The sequence below is a fragment of the Lycium barbarum genome, chromosome 3 (assembly GCF_019175385.1).
Source record: "Lycium barbarum isolate Lr01 chromosome 3, ASM1917538v2, whole genome shotgun sequence".
Lineage (NCBI taxonomy): Eukaryota > Viridiplantae > Streptophyta > Magnoliopsida > Solanales > Solanaceae > Lycium > Lycium barbarum.
The window spans coordinates 81,523,410-81,541,025 of NC_083339.1; positions in this window are offsets into that span (position 1 = coordinate 81,523,410).

Below are 17,616 nucleotides of genomic sequence, written 5' to 3' on the forward strand. Positions count from 1 at the left end.
CCGAGGTTTTGGGTTCGAACTCCGGCTTAGTAAATCAAAAAAAAAGAAATTTAGCAAGGCAGAGATTTGTAGCAAAGTTAGGCCTGTTCAGGCAAAAGTTAGGCCTTAAGGCAGAGGTTTGCCTTAAGGCAAACTTTTACCGAAAATTAGGCCTTCAGGCAAACCTTTACTAAAAATTAGGCCTTAAGACAAACTTTTACCCAAAATTAGGCCTTAAGGCAACTCTCTGCCTTAAGGCCTAACTTTTGCCCAAAATTAGGCTTATTCGGGCAAAAGTTAGGCCTTAAGGCAGAGGTTTGTAAAATTCCAACTAAAGTAAAAAAAATTGCCTTCTAGTGAAGGCAAAACTCTACCTTAAGGTATAGTTTGAAACTTTGTCTTGCGAATCCAAACTCTACCTTGCAATTTTTTTAAAACAAATTTGGCTAAGCGCTGTTCGAACCCGAAACCAACAAATTTTTAGCGAAGTGCAAAAATTAAAGACCAGTGCCTTTGAAAGGCAATCGTGCAAATGACCCTGCAGCTAGAGCTGTCAAAACGGGCCAATCAGCCCATCCAAGCCCAAGCCTCGCAGGTCAAAGAAGTTGATGGGCTAGGGCAGGTAAGCCCAACCCAACCCTAAAAAGGTCGTAGGCTAGCCCTTCATTTTTACTAAAAAAAAATTTATAAGAAATATTTTTTTATCTATCTTAATTCAAACATAAAATTCTCCCAATTTATTAACATTGTTAACAAGATTATTAGGAAGTACATGAAAATTACTATCATAACATACATATGAGAGGAATTAGCGATGACAATAAGGAGGGCTTTGGTGGAACTTGAAAAGGTAATTTAAGAGTTAGGAATTTAACTCTTAAGAAGCCTTTAACGTGTACCCAGCAGCTAGCATTTTTTTTTGTGCGGATTGCCCTTCAAAGGCACTGGTCTTTAATTTTTGCCCCTCAAATTGGTGGTTTTTAAGTTTTTCCCTTCGCCTAATACCCCGAGGTTAGGGGTTCGAACTCCGGCTCAATAAATAAAAAAAAAAATTGGCAAGGCAGAGATTTGTAACAAAGTTAGGCCTGTTCAGGCAAAAGTTAGGCCTTAAGGCAGAGGTTTGCCTTAAGGCAAACTTTTACCGAAAATTAGGCCGTCAGGCAAACTTTTATTAAAAATTAGGCCTTAAGACAAACTTTTACCCAAAATTAGGCCTTAAGGTAACTCTCTGCCTTAAGGCCTAACTTTTGCCCAAAATTAGGCTTATTCGGGCAAAAGTTAGTCCTTAAGGCAGAGGTTTGTAAAATTCCAACTAAAGTAAAACAAATTGCCTTCTAGTGAAGGCAAAACTCTACCTTAAGGTATAGTTTGAAACTTTGTCTTGCGAATCCAAACTCTACCTTGCAATTTTTTTAAAAAAAAATTGGCTGAGCGCTGTTCGAACCCGAAACCAACAAATTTTTAGCGAAGTGCAAAAATTAAAGACCAGTGCCTTTGAAAGGAAATCGTGCAAATGACCCTGCAGCTAGAGCTGTCAAAACGGGCCAATCAGCCCATCCAGGCCCAACCCTCGCAGGTCAAAGAAGTTAATGGGCTAGGGCAGGTAAGCCCAACCCAACCCTAAAAAGGTCGTAGGCTAGCCCTTCATTTTTACTAAAAAATTTTTTATAAGAAATCTTTTTTTATCTATCTTAATTCAAACATAAAATTCTCCCAATTTATTAACATTGTTAACAAGATTATTAGGAAGTACATGAAAATTACTATCATAACATACATATGAGAGGAATTAGCGATGACAATAAGGAGGGCTTTGGTGGAACTTGAAAAGGTAATTTAAGAGTTAGGGATTTAACTCTTAAGAAGCCTTTAACGTGTACCCAGTAGTACTATGATGCAAATATATGACTTTTAGTTTTTTTATTTTTTATTTTTTAATTCGAATTAAATAATATTTTTGGCACTGGCCTCAGCCTAGCCTCGATCAAGCCTTAACGGCCACTGGCTGACTTGGGTCAGGCTTATAAGTCTCAATTTTAAATGTACTTGAAAAATCTTATCCCAACCCTACTCTAGTAACGGGATGAGTTGGGCTGCCCTCATGGGTCAAGCCCATTTTAACAGCTCTAAGTGCAACCCACATGCCTCGCTATTCGGACTGATTTGCACCATTTAATTTTTGAATTTTCACATGGGTATGTATAAGAGATAATTATTTGGAGATACCACTCCGCCATCTAACTAACTAACTAACTAACTTTAAGCTAATAATTAGTTTATTACCCACTCTAGCCCTATTTCCCCACTCGGCCACAACTACGCTTAGTCCAGTATGAAATCTCTTTCCATCATCTTTTTTATTCTCGCCGATCAATAAATCACAAATGCACGTTGCCATGGAGTGCTCTACGTTAATGGTATACATTGTTTATATATACAAACATATGGATACATTATTTATACATAGTTGCACTATTTATACATCGCTATACATAACATACATTATTCATACACTGTATACGTACTGTATGTATAATAATGTATAAAAGTTTATATACATTATGAATATATATACACGCCGGATGGCTGCAACACGGGCCCAACACTTTGGATTATAGTGTATTTATCCGTACGTACCTGTGTAAAATTGTGAAGATTTATGCATTGGGTAGTGGTAGCAGATTATACATTACGAATAAATATCTACACACATATTGTAAACAGCTAATACATATACACAAATGTTGTTTGTATAAAACATTTATGTTTAAATTATCTATGCATATATATGTATATGCATATCATTTACATATTTGCAGAAGTTGGTACTGGCCAAAAGCTAAAAAGTAATGCAGTAGGCTATTTTGTTGATGGCAATCATCTTGTAGCTGTGCGACGCCATGACTGACAAAATACCTGTAGAAATTTGTTGTTAAAATTAGGGGAAGTGTTTAAGTGGTGGATGTAGAGAGTGTAATAGCAGTGAAGTTGAGTTAGTTGTGTCACGTACCTTTTTAAAGCATCATACATCGTGTATGTTCTTGTCTTTCTTTAATCCAGCTTTTCAAAAAGACAGTGTAGTGGCAGAAAGATGCAGTTTGTGTTTTACTATGCGCTTCAAAAAGTTGATGAAAAACCAAATATGAGGATAAGAATCTTGCAAGAAGATGATATTAACAAAAAATGATAAGCCCAAATAACTAAATGATGCAACCATTTTTTAACAATCAAAGTAAATTTTGTCATTGACTTTTGGTTTTACACCTGCAAGGTCATCTTTTAGTCTTCGCGGGGACAAAGTAACAAAAAATTTGCTGCTGAAGTAACACAAACTGCTTATTTTCAATACTCAAAGTATGCAGATTTTAAGCTTAAAGTAGTAGCTAAACATACATTCCTGCAAGTTAAATTAACATTGGTATTTCTAAGAATAAAATAAACGAGGCTATGTTTGAGCAACATGCTTTCTATTTGTACTTGGAACATAGAAATTATAAAAGGCAGTAAGATTAGGGATCTTGAGAATATCTCAGTAGGGTTGAGCTGAAAGTTGACTGTTTACAACCTTCTCTTTATTTATTTGGCCTCTAAATAAGCCAAGATGAAAACTACTAAAGTAATCCAAGATGATAAACTCTACTAGATACACACATGTACCCCATTAGCAAAACAGATGCACACATGTACCACTGTAACACTCAATAACACAATCCATGTGATAACTTAGCTAATTCAACAAGTTTTGACTTTATCTTCTGAAGCATTGCTTCAAACAATTAGCAAAAAATAAATTACTGTACCATTTGGAGGCATATAATTCATATCCATTAAAATTGACAAACATAAAGTGCTTCAATTCAACCTAAAGTCATTTAGTTATGATCCTTTCCAAGCCATTTCATTAGCATCCTCCTTTTCATTTATAACAATCGTAATGTTGATTATTAATTTTTACTAGAGTTCTCAAGAGAGCATAATGAACATCCGCAAAAAGGGAAGTGAGACACTTCTATAGAAAACTACCTAGAAAAACACAGAACTTTATATAGAAAATAAACTATCCTTACACATTAACTTTCTCCTCCAAATTACATCTCAAAAGCATTCTCAAAATGTCACGACCCAATTAGGGGTCGTGCAGGCACCTACCTTTCCCACCTCGGTAGGCGAACCCTCTATCAAATAACACATCAATTAATCAAGACGAATCATTTAAACTAATTGATATTTAGAAATAATAGCGGAACATCATAATATATTCGATAAACTCAAGTAATTATCTGATTACAACAGTCACATGATTACAGACTCGATCCAGTTTCCCATGACCTGGTCTAGACTAGCACAAGAGTGACTAACGATTTCAGATTACCACTACATTCTAAGACTCAACCTCCGTCCCGGAATGAAATGGGAGGAGGCCTTCTAGATAGGCACCGCACATTTCCGCTTCATATCACAATCAACCACCTGAAACAATCTACACCCCAAAAAGGGTGTAGCAAGTGCAATATCAGTACAATCCACGCGTACTGAGTAAATATCATAGGCCGACAATGATTAGTAATACATATTAGTAAAAAAATTCACAGATAAACATGATAACAACCCAATCAAGTCATACGTCTATCTACCACACATTGTGCATCAATACCTTTTAATCATTAACTTCACCCCAATAATCACCAGTCAATCTCACAACAATCTTGCAACTAATATATCATTAGATCGTTCGTTTTAGTCTAGTAGTCAACTCATCATTAAGACACCCGTTATCCTACATCACATAGAGACCAAACATATAACTAACCTTACAGACAGTCTATAGAGTACTTCAACAAGTTCAATCAATAAATCCAGATCCAAGTACATGTCCTTGCCTAAGTAAAGCATCTAATCTCAAATGTGTCAAGTCTGAATATATCGAGTCCGAATCAAACACCACAAGTACAACACCAAACATCTCAAAATCAAATCATAATGCAATGCATTGCAATAGTGTATGAATGCAATGCAATGAAATAGTGTATGAATGCAATGCAATGCCACGCAAATGTTATGTACACATATACTCCGGACGAAAATATCGACGTCTCTGTAGCACAACCCAATGTGACTCGCGAAGTTTAAGTGCCACCCGTCCCGAATCTTTGCCTAACAGACAGATGGGACCCCGGATCTTTACCCATGGGGTTGTTACACCTCGGAAAAATCTTCCGTTGGTACGCAAGTGAATGAACTAGCGAAATACGAGTATCGGGTTAATGATGACTTAAGGGCATTTTGGGAAAGAGTTATAACGTCCCTTAGATTGGTATTGAAGTGTTAAACAAGTGTTAAGAAGGTTCCATGAGGATCGGAGATCAAACGAAGTGGCGAAACTAAGTTCAGTGACTGATGAGTTCTACGGCTCATTATACGGACCGTATAATGTTATACGGACCGTATAGTGGACCGTAAAACCATCACAGTGAAGGTTGGTTGCTGGTGGAATTTTACGGTCAGTTATACGGACCGTATAAAATTTATACGGACCGTATAACGAACCGTCGAATGGTCACAGTGAAAGGTTGCTCACTGGTAACGTTTTACGGTCAGTTATACGGACCGTAAAACTGTTTTACGGACCGTATAACGGACCGTAAAACTGTTTTACGGACCGTATAACGGACCGTCAAGTAGTCACAGTGAAGGGGTGCTGGGCAGACCCATTTCACGGTCTATTATACGGACCGTATAACCATTATACGGACCGTATAATGGACCGTATAATGGAACCCGACAGTTCGGTGATGATTTAATAAATAAAGACCAAGTTCATGAAAATCATTTCCACATTTCCTCTCTCTCTCTAAAACATCTCTCTACAACTTTTGTACAAGTTTTCAAGGGTATTAATCCATCAACCACATTAAACAAGTAAATCCAAGGTAGAAACCCATCAAGGATCATCTAAAGTCAAGAAACCCAAATGGTGAAAAACTAGGGTTTTACTCAAAGTGGAGTATTATCAACAAAAGCTTGTCCCTACAACTTCTAAGGTAAGATTCATGATTTTTATATGATGTTTACGGTATTGGAGAATTAAAATGCATGGATTGTAGAAAACATGGTCCATTAGGACATGAATGATGAATAGTGACGTTTTTGAGACATAGTTTGAATTGAATCATGATTGTTGTTGTATTGTGATATGAGTGTGTTATAAATGACGTTAAGATCATGAAATAGACATTGTATATGGATGAACGAAGTTGGGTGTTGTGACCATAAATAGGGACAAATGGAAGTGAATTGAGAATGTGGATAATGTAGATGATTAATGTCCATGGAAATGATATTATAAATGTGTTGTTGACGTTTGGGGTTGAATTATGATATGGACAAATGTTGTATAGATAAAGGAGATACTGTCCAATTTTCTCTAGTTCTAGCCATGTGCACTAGTTATCGATACTAATGATAGTATGGCCTTAATGAAGGTAGAAACGTGAGCATCGAAGGAGTACGTGCAAGTGTAGAATAATTCGACAAAGAGGTATGTAAGGCTAACCCTTCTTTCATAAGGCGTGGTTCTATGGCCAAACTCCCAATCCCTCTATATGAGCATGTTGACTACAATTGTTTCACATTCCGAGCTCATAAGCTCACTATCCTTGATTGGTACTACGAATGCGCTACGCACCTCAGGTGACGAGTAGGACTACGATATAGAAGTAACAATAACGATAATGATAGTAATGATGATGGTGATAATAATGATGCTAAAAGTGCCTACGGGCTGTTATGCTCATACATGCCCATGAATGGCTATAATGAAACCCCGAGCTTATAACGCCGGGTAGAATATATGTGTATGAATATGTATAGAATATGTATACGATTTCGAAACGCGCGCACACATCTGCAGATGGTACGGATAACCCTGAAGCCTTGGTAGGGCCAGGTATGAGTAACATTGAGCCTTGGTTGGCCAAGTATGTATATGAAATACTGATCCAATGAGGTCGGGTACGCTATGTAAATGCCATGTATACGAAATGATTATGTATGTATATATTATGTAAAAGAATGTGATGAGACTATGTATAAGAATACGAATGAGGACATGTACACTAATACGAGCACAAGCATGGTACGAGTTTTATTATGGGGCACGAATGACGATGTGAGTAAGTAAGCGACATGATGATGATGATATTATTGTCTCCCCTCCTATGTTATTCCATATATTGTTCATTATGTTGTATATCAATGTAAATCATGCTTTACATACTCAGTACATTTTTCGTACTGACGTCCTTTTGTTTGTGGACGCTGCGTCATGCCCGCAGGTGCTCAGGGAGACAGACTTGACCCATAGCTGCCTATTTGAAGATTTCATAGAGAGCTCCATTTCCTTCGGAGCCATATCTTTTGGGTACTCATTCTTTTGTGTATATAATTATGGGCATAGCGGGGTCCTGTCCCGCTCATGATATGTCATACTCTTAGAGGCTCGTAGTCATGTGTATGTGGGTAGAGATGTTTGGCCATGTCGGCCTATGTTTTGTATATCTTTTGTTGGCCTCGTCGGCCTTGTGTATTTGACATGGCATAGATGCCCATGATATGTCAATTGATGATGGTCGTCCAATGGGACTAGCTTGATTAATGATTTAAAATGCATGAAATGAATTATGGTTCACCTAGATGTTATGATATGCATGATAAGGGGGTGCCCGGGTGGGGTAGCACCGGGTGCTCGTCGTGGCCCCCTAGTCGGGTCGTGACAGGGGGGTTCTCAACGGCACCACCCTGGGGACCCGCGGAGTCCATGCACTATCAACGATTCCGGATCAAACATCGGATATCGACCATGCAATCAACGATTCGAGAATTAATCATCGGATATTGGACTCTCATATCACTCAAGTAAAATAGTTTTATCAAGTATCAATGTCACTCAATCAACAATTTCGGGATGAACCTCGGATATCGGCCATGCAATAGTGTATCATGAATATGAGAGTGCATGAAATTCATGGATCAACATCGATAATCATGCTCAATATCACAAGTACCAACAATGGGTACGCCAAAAATATATCTGAATCACAAATACCAATAGTGGGTATGCCAATAATATAACCGAATCACAAATACTAGCAGTGGAAATGCCAATAATATAACCGAATCACAAGTATCAACAGTGGGTACGCCAACAATATATCCGAACCGTAAATACCAACAGTGGGTATGCCAACAATATATCTGAATCACAAATACCAACAGTGGGTATGCCAGTAATAAAGAAATCTAGACGATAACAAAATCCAATATTTATCAACAACTCATGGCATTAAGCTGGCACAATAGAAAAATTAATCACAACACAATGGGGTGGATAGTCCCAACACACAACATGTCAATCAAATTGATACGTTATTACCACTTCCCTAAATCAGCCTATTAGCTTAGAGCAAGAAATGTCACTCTACACTCACAATCATTCATCACAATACAATCTAGAACTCAGTCACAATCGTTGGTGCATTTTATCATTCCATTTATCAACTAGATTCACTATTAATAGCATAACACAATTAATCACATATTAAGGGAATTCTCATTATTAGACACAGAAATAGGTATCACCCGCTACTCCTAAGTCACATAACATCCACCGATTTTCAAGGAGGTCACATCATGCATCCTAAATAATCTACAGGCCACAAGCCCGAACACACAATCACACATCAATACCATCTTAGGATTACATCCCAAATCTCCAATTCCTACACATGCATTCTCCGTTCTTTCTAATACACGAATATGGAAAACTAACCGGAGTCTACCGAAAAGGAAGCCATAGCTTACCTGGCAGCCGAACAGGTGCAACGAACCCACACGTTGCCTTGTCTTTCAAAGCGTCTCCAAATAATCAAAATCTATCACATATGAATGCTATGTAAGAAACCATGAATAATGATACCGATATTGGCTACTTTCTATTTGGGTCAAATTCCAATCCTTAATTTAGGAAAAACGGGTCTCAAGGGCAAAACGAAAATTTTATGACCAAAATACCAAATTCAATACCAAAAGGTCAAAACCCATTACTTTAATCATAGGAATACTCAATTAATTCTCAAAATCATCATTAATGTGAAAACCCCCAAATTTGGGTCTAAGAACCCTAACTTTAATCCCACAATTTTACCTCTAAAAATGGAAGAAACATGTTTATGTAGTTTATAATCATCAAATTCATGCTTAATGAAGCTAACCCAACCAATAATACAAATTTTCAAAACCAAGAACCCGTTAGGAAGAAAACCCATAAAATCCTTCTTTTGATCTTAAGCTTTTATGGAAAAGTATGAATCTAACTAATCCATTCACAACGTTTCCAAGCATATTCAACATTAATCTTACTATTTATGAAGACTCTAGGAAGCCAAATTAATTTTAGGACCCAACTCAAGAAACCCACTTAAAGACCCATTAGATTCTAGGTGATTCTAAGTTAGAATAAGGATTAGGAGATGAAGCTAAATGATTATGGAGCCAAGAACCTTACCATAGTAGAGAAATAGGTAGAAAACCCTTCAGTTCGCCTCTTTAGCCCTTAGAACGAAATAAGAATAATGACTATGTGTCTAGGGTTTTTACAAATATAAGGCACACTGGTACAGTTCTACCGCTTCAGCGGCAACGATACCGCTACAGCGGTATGCAGACCGCTACGGCAGTCCTGCACAAGATCTCACTATGCCGCTGCAGCGGTCACCTCACCGCCCCAGCTGTACTGCTATAGCTGTCCTGGTGCCGCTGCGGCAGACACCAGTAACCAGAAAATAGTTCAACTTTCACGAATTTAACTCCGAAATTCAATTATCATCCGAGACCCAAAACACACAAACAAAGTATGCAGATATACATAAAAACGCGCTACGAATTCACCCGTGACCTTAGATTTCCTAAATAAGGTCTCGTATTCTAAGTCAACTCTAGGTCAAACGGTTTTCGCTTAAAGCCATATTTTCTAAAAGATGCTCCAAAACTCAAAACGATGCCTAGGGAACCATGGAAACTATCTCCTCGGGTCAAAACAGCTGTAACAAGACTCAGGAATAGGTCAGCGAGGGTAAAAATGGATGAATCCAGGTAACGACAAAATAGGTCGTTACATCAGATACCAATTAAATAATCGCTCATCTTCGAGCGAAGAACAAGAGTAGGACAAGCTTATGATAACTAAGGAAATCATATCACAACCAACAAGAAGCAAACCCAAACCATAACGCGTTCGCACTAAGCCAAAAGGACCCAATTACGATACCTCTAAAACAAACGACGGATCTCACATACATAAATCAAATAGCACTGTTACATCTCGGAGATTTCAAATTGTTGCATTGGGAATAGACTATGTGAGCTTAAGGTGAATATGAAGTCCTTACGAGATTAAGGAGAGTATTAGATAACTTAAAGTGTGTACCATAAGATTTCGAAGTCATATGAATATATGAGACTAAGTTTGTTGAAGGAAGTGAAATGTAAGTCATGTTTGGAAGGGTTTTCGCGATAGTTGATTTGATACGTAATTAGTGATGTCTTGAGGGGCTGCTGTAGGGCCTCATAGATGATTAGTGAAGTGTTACATAAGTGCCAAGAAGGTTCCACAAGGATTGGAAGTCAAACGAATCGATGAGAGAAATTTTCGAAAAACTGTGGGTTGTACGACCACTTATACGGCCCATATAAATAGTCCGTATAACCCTTCCAGAGGAGGGTATTTTCATGGTGGAATTATATGGTCCACTTACACGGACCGTATAAGTGTCTGTATAAATCGGTCGGGCCATCTTTTTCTCTTTATATATATATATATATATATATATATATATATATATATATATATATATATATATATATATATATATATATATATATATATATATAAGTGACCCTTGTTATATTTTCTCATTTCCCACATCTCTCCAAGTCTTAAAAGCTCAAAAACCCTTCTCCAAGCATTTCCACTCAAAATCAAGAGAAAACAAAGATCAAATAGCAAGAATCAAGGTATTCATGTGTTGGAAGGCTCACTAGGGTTAGTGGACTTCAAGAATAACTTGGGTATTGAAGCTAGGGTTTCCGTATAAGTTGATATCTTGCTCCAATTCTTACTCTTATGAGATAAAAGGTTAGTTTTCATGCTTATTTCGTGTTATCAAGAATGCTTAGTTGTTGAACAACTTGGGTAGTAAGAGAAAGTAGAAGATGAGGTCTAAATATAGTTTTTATGATGTTTTGAGTAGTAAGCTAACTTGAGTCATGATTATTAGTATGATATGGATATAATCTTGTTATGGAAGGTAATAATGGTGATGAGGAAGCGTTGTATGAAAATGTGCAAATGGTTGGTGTGAAGTTGTTAGTATAAGTTGAATGCGAGAATGAATTTTGAGACTTAATGGAATATGACTACTTGATTATGATGCTGTGGATGTTATTATGGTTGTTTCGGAGTTGTTTTGCGATATGGAGAAATTCGATGAAATAGGGGAAATGCTGCCTAATTTTTGTTAGTTCGTGAGTCGTTCTAGTTTGAATTTAAGAATGTCTCTAAGACTTAACCATGGTGTGAATCCTTTTAAATGTAGATTTCTCAAGCTTGGGCGGTGAACATTAAGTAGTTAAGAGGACAAAGAGGTATGTAAGGCTAACCCTTCTTTCTTAAGGCATGATCCCATCGTTGTATACTTTCATGTTAATTCCATATTGTCTTCCAAGATGACTTCATTCCTAGAATCACTAAGGCTCATTATTCTTGATAATCTCATGATACCATTGGTCTCATCCTATAATAGTTGAACCTCTAAGGATATATATATATATATATATCAAAGTATGATTATTAAGAACACCGAGCTTATATGGCCGGGTATGATACCTATCGTGTGCGCACCACTGCAGTTGGGTATGGATAACACTGAGCCTTGGTAGGGCCAGGTACGTATAACACCGAACCTTATTATGGTCGGGTACGTAAGACACCGAACCTCTATGGTCGGGTATGATACTACTATAAGTATAAATATATGAAATGGAAGGTTCCCATTAGAAAGAGGGTAAGTAAATACAACGAACATCGCTAGAGGTATAAATGGCTGCATCCTCCCATGACTCTTCTATCTTATGTTGTTTCTCATGCTTCCATTATGCTATTGATTATGCTTTACATACTCAGTATATTATTCGTACTGACATCCTTTTGTTTGTGGACGTTGCGTTATGCCCGTAGGTGGACAGGGAGATAAACTTGATCCTTAGGCTGCCCATCCAGAGGTTGCTTAGAGGAGCTCCATTGGATCCGGAGCTGCAGCTGTGGGTGCTATTCTTTTGTGTATATATGGGCATGGCGAGACCCTGTCTCATCCTTATGATGATGTTTCATACTCTTCTTAGAGGCTCGTAGACAGTCATGTATAGTAGATGTGTTTTGCCTTGTCGGATCATACTTTTGGTATATTATTTTATTAAGCCTAGTCAGCTTGTGTGTATATATATATATATATATATGGGCATAGTTGTTGATGTTGATATAAAAGTGTTTTAGCCATTGAAAATGGTATTATTGAGGCATAGAGTTTGCTGATAAGCCATGTGTCTCACCTAGATATGAATGTGAATGTACGATGAGAGGTGCCCGGTGGGTTAGCTCCGGGTGCCCATCATGGCCCTCCGGTTGGGTCTTGACAAAAGTGGTATCAGAGCAGTTCCGTCCTAGGGTGTGTCTACGCGCCGTGTCTAGTAGAGTCTTGTTTATGGGTGTGTTGCACGCCACACTTATAAACAGGAGGCTGCGGGCATTTTAGGAATGAATGACTTTCTTTGTCCATATGTTGTGCGATAGAGCTATGATATAAGGATTTCTCTTTCCTTAACCGTGTGCTATGTATTTCAGAAATGCCTGTAAAGAGGAAAGCTACAGCAGCTTAAAAGGGCAAGACAGTGGCAGAAAAGGGGGCTGAAAGAGTACCGCCAACGGTTATAGAGGAGGGTGAGTCCCAGAATGCGGTTCAATCTCAGTCCTCTCACTCGTTGCCTATTTCTGAGGAGCATGAGGGAGCCTCAGCCCCAGCTCCAGCACCTCCAGCTCCTCCACTAGAGGTTTCGGGCCAAGAGATGAAAAAGGCCATTCAATTGTTGACTCAATTGGTTGCCGCTCAAGCCCAGCGGCAAGGTATGGGTCATGGTGATAGGGCGGTTAGTGCAAGAGCCCATGATTTTATTAGCTTGAAACCTCAGAGTTCTTCGGGTCAAAGCCGGACGAGGACCCTCAAAACTTTATTGACGGAATGTTGAGGACACTTCGGTTAATGCATGCTTCCGGCATTGAATCAGTGGAGTTAGCATCGTCTAGGTTGCGGGATGTTGTGATTCATTGGTATACGGTATGGTTGTCTTCTAGGGGAGTTAATGCACCTCCCCCGGTATGGCAAAATTTTGTTGATGCTTTCCTTCGACATTACTCGCCCTCCGAGGTTCGGCGGGCTAGAGCCGATAAGTTCTTGAATCTTAGGCAAGGAAGCATGAGTGCTTTAGAGTATAGTCTCCACTTCAATTCTTTGGCTAGGTATGCTCCGACCATGGTAGCGGATATGGGTGATCGAGTGCACCGATTTGTGAGTGGCCTAGGGCCACATTTAATGGATAAGTGCTTGACTGCGTCCCTTCAGGGCAATATGGATATTTCTCGCATTCAAGCCTGTGCCCAGAATTTGGAGGAAATCCAACAACCGCAAAGAGGTGAGCGTGAGCTTGGTAGAGGTTATAACAAGAGGGCTAGATCTTCGGGTCCGACTTGTGAGTTTAGAGGAGGGCAAAGACAGTAGCTTTCTAGGCATTCAGTCCATTCTATGACTAGTGCGCCTCCACCGTTTGCGGGACAGAGATTTGATAGATCTACTCACTCCGGGCTGAGTTAGAGTTTCAGAGCTTCAGGTTCTCATTACAGAGGCGACTCGGGGCAAGCAAGGCCACCCATGCCACAATGTTCTCAGTGCGGGAAGCTACATTGAGGCCAGTGTCGACTAGGTTTAGATGTTTTCTATGCATGCGGTCGGCCAGGCTATATCATGCGTGATTGCCCCTCGATTGGTGGTAGGGGTAGGATCCAGCCTTCAGGGTCGGCAACCGGGTCTTCATCATCTATAGGCCCTCCGAGGCAAGGTTCACAGGCGCCGGTCAACCGTGGTAGAGGTAGAGGAGGAGCTCCCAGTTCTAGTGGTCCTCAGCACCGTATTTATGCTTTGGCTGGACGGCAGGACATTAAGTCCTCCCCTGATGTCGTTACAGGTGTATTATCGGTATCTTCTCTTAATGTATATGCATTGATGGATCTTGGTTCCACATTGTCATATGTTACTTCATATATTGCGGGTCGATTTTGGGTCAAATCGGAGTCAATCAAACCTTTTGAGGTATCGACACCCGTTGGTGAACCGGTAATAGCTAGCTGAGTATATAGAAATTGTGTAGTTGTGATTTGTGATCATCGTACTATGGCTGATTTTGCATGAGTTAAAAATGGTGGACTTTGATGTTATTATGGGCATGGATTGGTTAGCTTCTTGCTATGCCAATGTTGATTGTAGAATGAAGATGGTTCGCTTCCAGTTTCCTAGAGAACCAGTTTTGGAATGGAAGGGAAATACAGCGACTCCGAGAGGTAGGTTTATTTCCTATCTCAAGGCAAGGAAAATGATTGCTAAAGGTTGTATTTACCATTTAGTCTGGGTTCAAGCTATAGAAGCCGAATCGCCAACTCTTCAGTCTGTCCCAGTAGTGAATGATTTTTCGGATGTATTCCCAGATGAGTTTCCAGGTCTTCCCCCAAAGCGGGAGATTGACTTTGCTATTGATGTGTTACCGGATACTAAACCCATATATATTCCTCCTTATAGGATGGCTCCGACAGAGTTGAAAGAGTTAAAGGAGGAATTGAAGGACTTGCTTGAGAAAGCCTTCATAAGGCCTAGTTCATCCCCGTGGGGAGCACCCGTGTTGTTTGTGAGGAAGAAATAGCTCCCTGCGAATGTGCATCGACTATCGGCAACTGGATAAGGTGACGATCAAGAATAAATATCCGTTCCCAAGGATTGACGATTTATTTGATCAATTACAAGGTGCCAAATGTTTTTCAAAGATAGACTTGAGATTCGGGTATCATCAAGTGAGAGTTAGGGAGGAAGATATTCCCAATACGGCCTTCAGAACAAGATATGGTCATTTTGAGTTTCGGGTAATGTCATTTGGGCTAACTAATGCATTGACAGTATTATTGGACTTGATGAACAATGTGTTAAGGCCTTTCCCAGATTTATTTGTGATTGTGTTCATTAATGATATCCTGGTATATTCTAGGTCTGAGGCAGAACATGCGGATCATTTACGTACAGTTCTTAGAGTTCTTCAAACTCGAGAGTTATTTGCCAAATTTTCAAAGTGTGAATTTTGGTTGAATTCGGTGACCTTTTTGGGGCATATTATTTTAGTCGATGGCATTCGGGTAGATACCCAAAATATTGAAGTCGTGAAGACTTGGCCAAAGCCTACAACACCTACGGAGGTTCGTAGTTTTTTGGGCTTAGGAGGTTACTACAGAAGATTTGTAGAGGGTTTTTCTTCTATTTTTGCATCATTGACAAAGCTAACTCAGAAATCAGCAAAATTTCAATGGACGGATGCTTGTGAACGTAGTTTTCAAGAGTTAAAGAATAGATTAACTTCGGCCCCGATCCTGATACTTCCAGAGGGAACAGAAGGCTATGTCGTCTATTGCTATGCTTCAGGAATTGGGTTAGGATGTGTGTTGATGTAGCATGGTAAAGTGATTGCTTATGCTTCAAGGCAGTTGCGAAAACATGAGAAAAATTATCCAACCCATAATCTTGAGTCAGCTGCGGTGATTCATGCGTTGAAGATATGGAGACATTATTTGTATGGTGTCCATGTGGATATCTACACAGATCACAAGAGCCTTCAGTATATTTTCAAGCAGAGAGAATTGAATTTATGACAACGGCGATGGTTGGAGTTGTTGAAAGATTATGATGTTAATATCCTATACCATCCCGGGAAGGCGAATGTTCTGGCTGATGCTCTTAGCCGTAGATCTATGGGAAGTTTATGCGATGTTCAGCCAAAGAAAAGAGTGTTAGCTCGTGAGCTCCAGCAATTAGCTAGCCTAGGAGTTCGGGTAGTGGACTCAGGGAATGTGGGAGCTCTCGTCCAGAATTCAGCGGTCTCGTCACTAGTGGTTGAAGTGAAAGAGCGCCAGTACGAGGATCCCATGCTAGTTCATTACAGAAATACACTCCCTCAGAAGAAGAAGTCCTCTTTTGAGATTTCTGGAGATGGAGTTCTCCGATGTCGAGGCAGGTTGTGGGTTCCTGATGTTGTAGGATTACACCACCAAATATTGAGAGAAGCCTATTGTTCCCGTTATTCTGTTCACCCCGGAGCAACGAAAATGTATCATGATTTTAAATCCATATATTGGTGGAATGGAATGAAGAAAGACATAGCGGAATTCGTGGCTCAATGTCCTAATTGTCAGCAAGTGAAAATTGAGCACCAAAACCCCGATGGATTATTGCAAGCTATGAAAATTCCCACTTGGAAATGGGAAGTGATAAATATGGATTTCATCGCAGGCTTACCTCGTTCTAAGCACAAATATGATTCTATATGGGTAATTGTGGATAGACTTATGAAGTCAGCTCATTTCCTATCAGTCAGAACTACATATGTAGCGGAAGATTATGCAAAGCTTTATGTCAGAGAAATAGTACGACTCCATGGTGTTCCAGTATCTATTATTTCTGATAGAGGGACACAGTTTACGGCTAAGGTGAGTCTTAGCACAACATTTTATCCACAGATTGATGGGCAAGCTGAGCGCACCATTCAGTCTCTCGAGGATATGCTACGAGCATGTGTATGGGATTTTTGAGGTAGTTGGGATGATCACTTACCGCTCATCGAATTTGCTTATAACAACAGTTATCATTCTAGCATCCAAATGGCCCTGTATGAGGCTTTGTATGGGCGCAAGTGCAGATCACCAATTGAGTGGGTTGAAGTAGGGGAGACTAAATTGATAGAGCCAGATTTGGTCCAGCAAGCTATAGAGAAAGTCAAGCTTATACAGGACCGGTTATTAACAGCTCAGAGTCGTCAGAAATCCTATGTTGATAATCGTCGAAGGAACTTAGAGTTCCAAGTGAAAGATTGGGTATTCTTGAAGGTGTCGCCAATGAAGGGCGTCATGAGATTTAGCAAAAAGGGCAAGCTTAGTCCCCGGTACATTGGACCTTATGAGATGGTACGCAAGGTAGGCCAAGTGGCTTATGAATTAGACCTACCTTCGAATTTGGAGTCAGTCCATCCGGCTTTGTATCGATGCTTCGTAAGTGCATTGGAGATCCTTCTATAATTGTACCGGTAGATAATGTTCAAGTCACTGAGCAATTATCCTACGAAGAAGTTCCTATTGCCATTCTAGATAGGCAAGTACGGAGACTCAGAACCAAAGATATAGCTTCAGTAAAAGTCTTATGGAGAAATAATAATAGAGAGGAA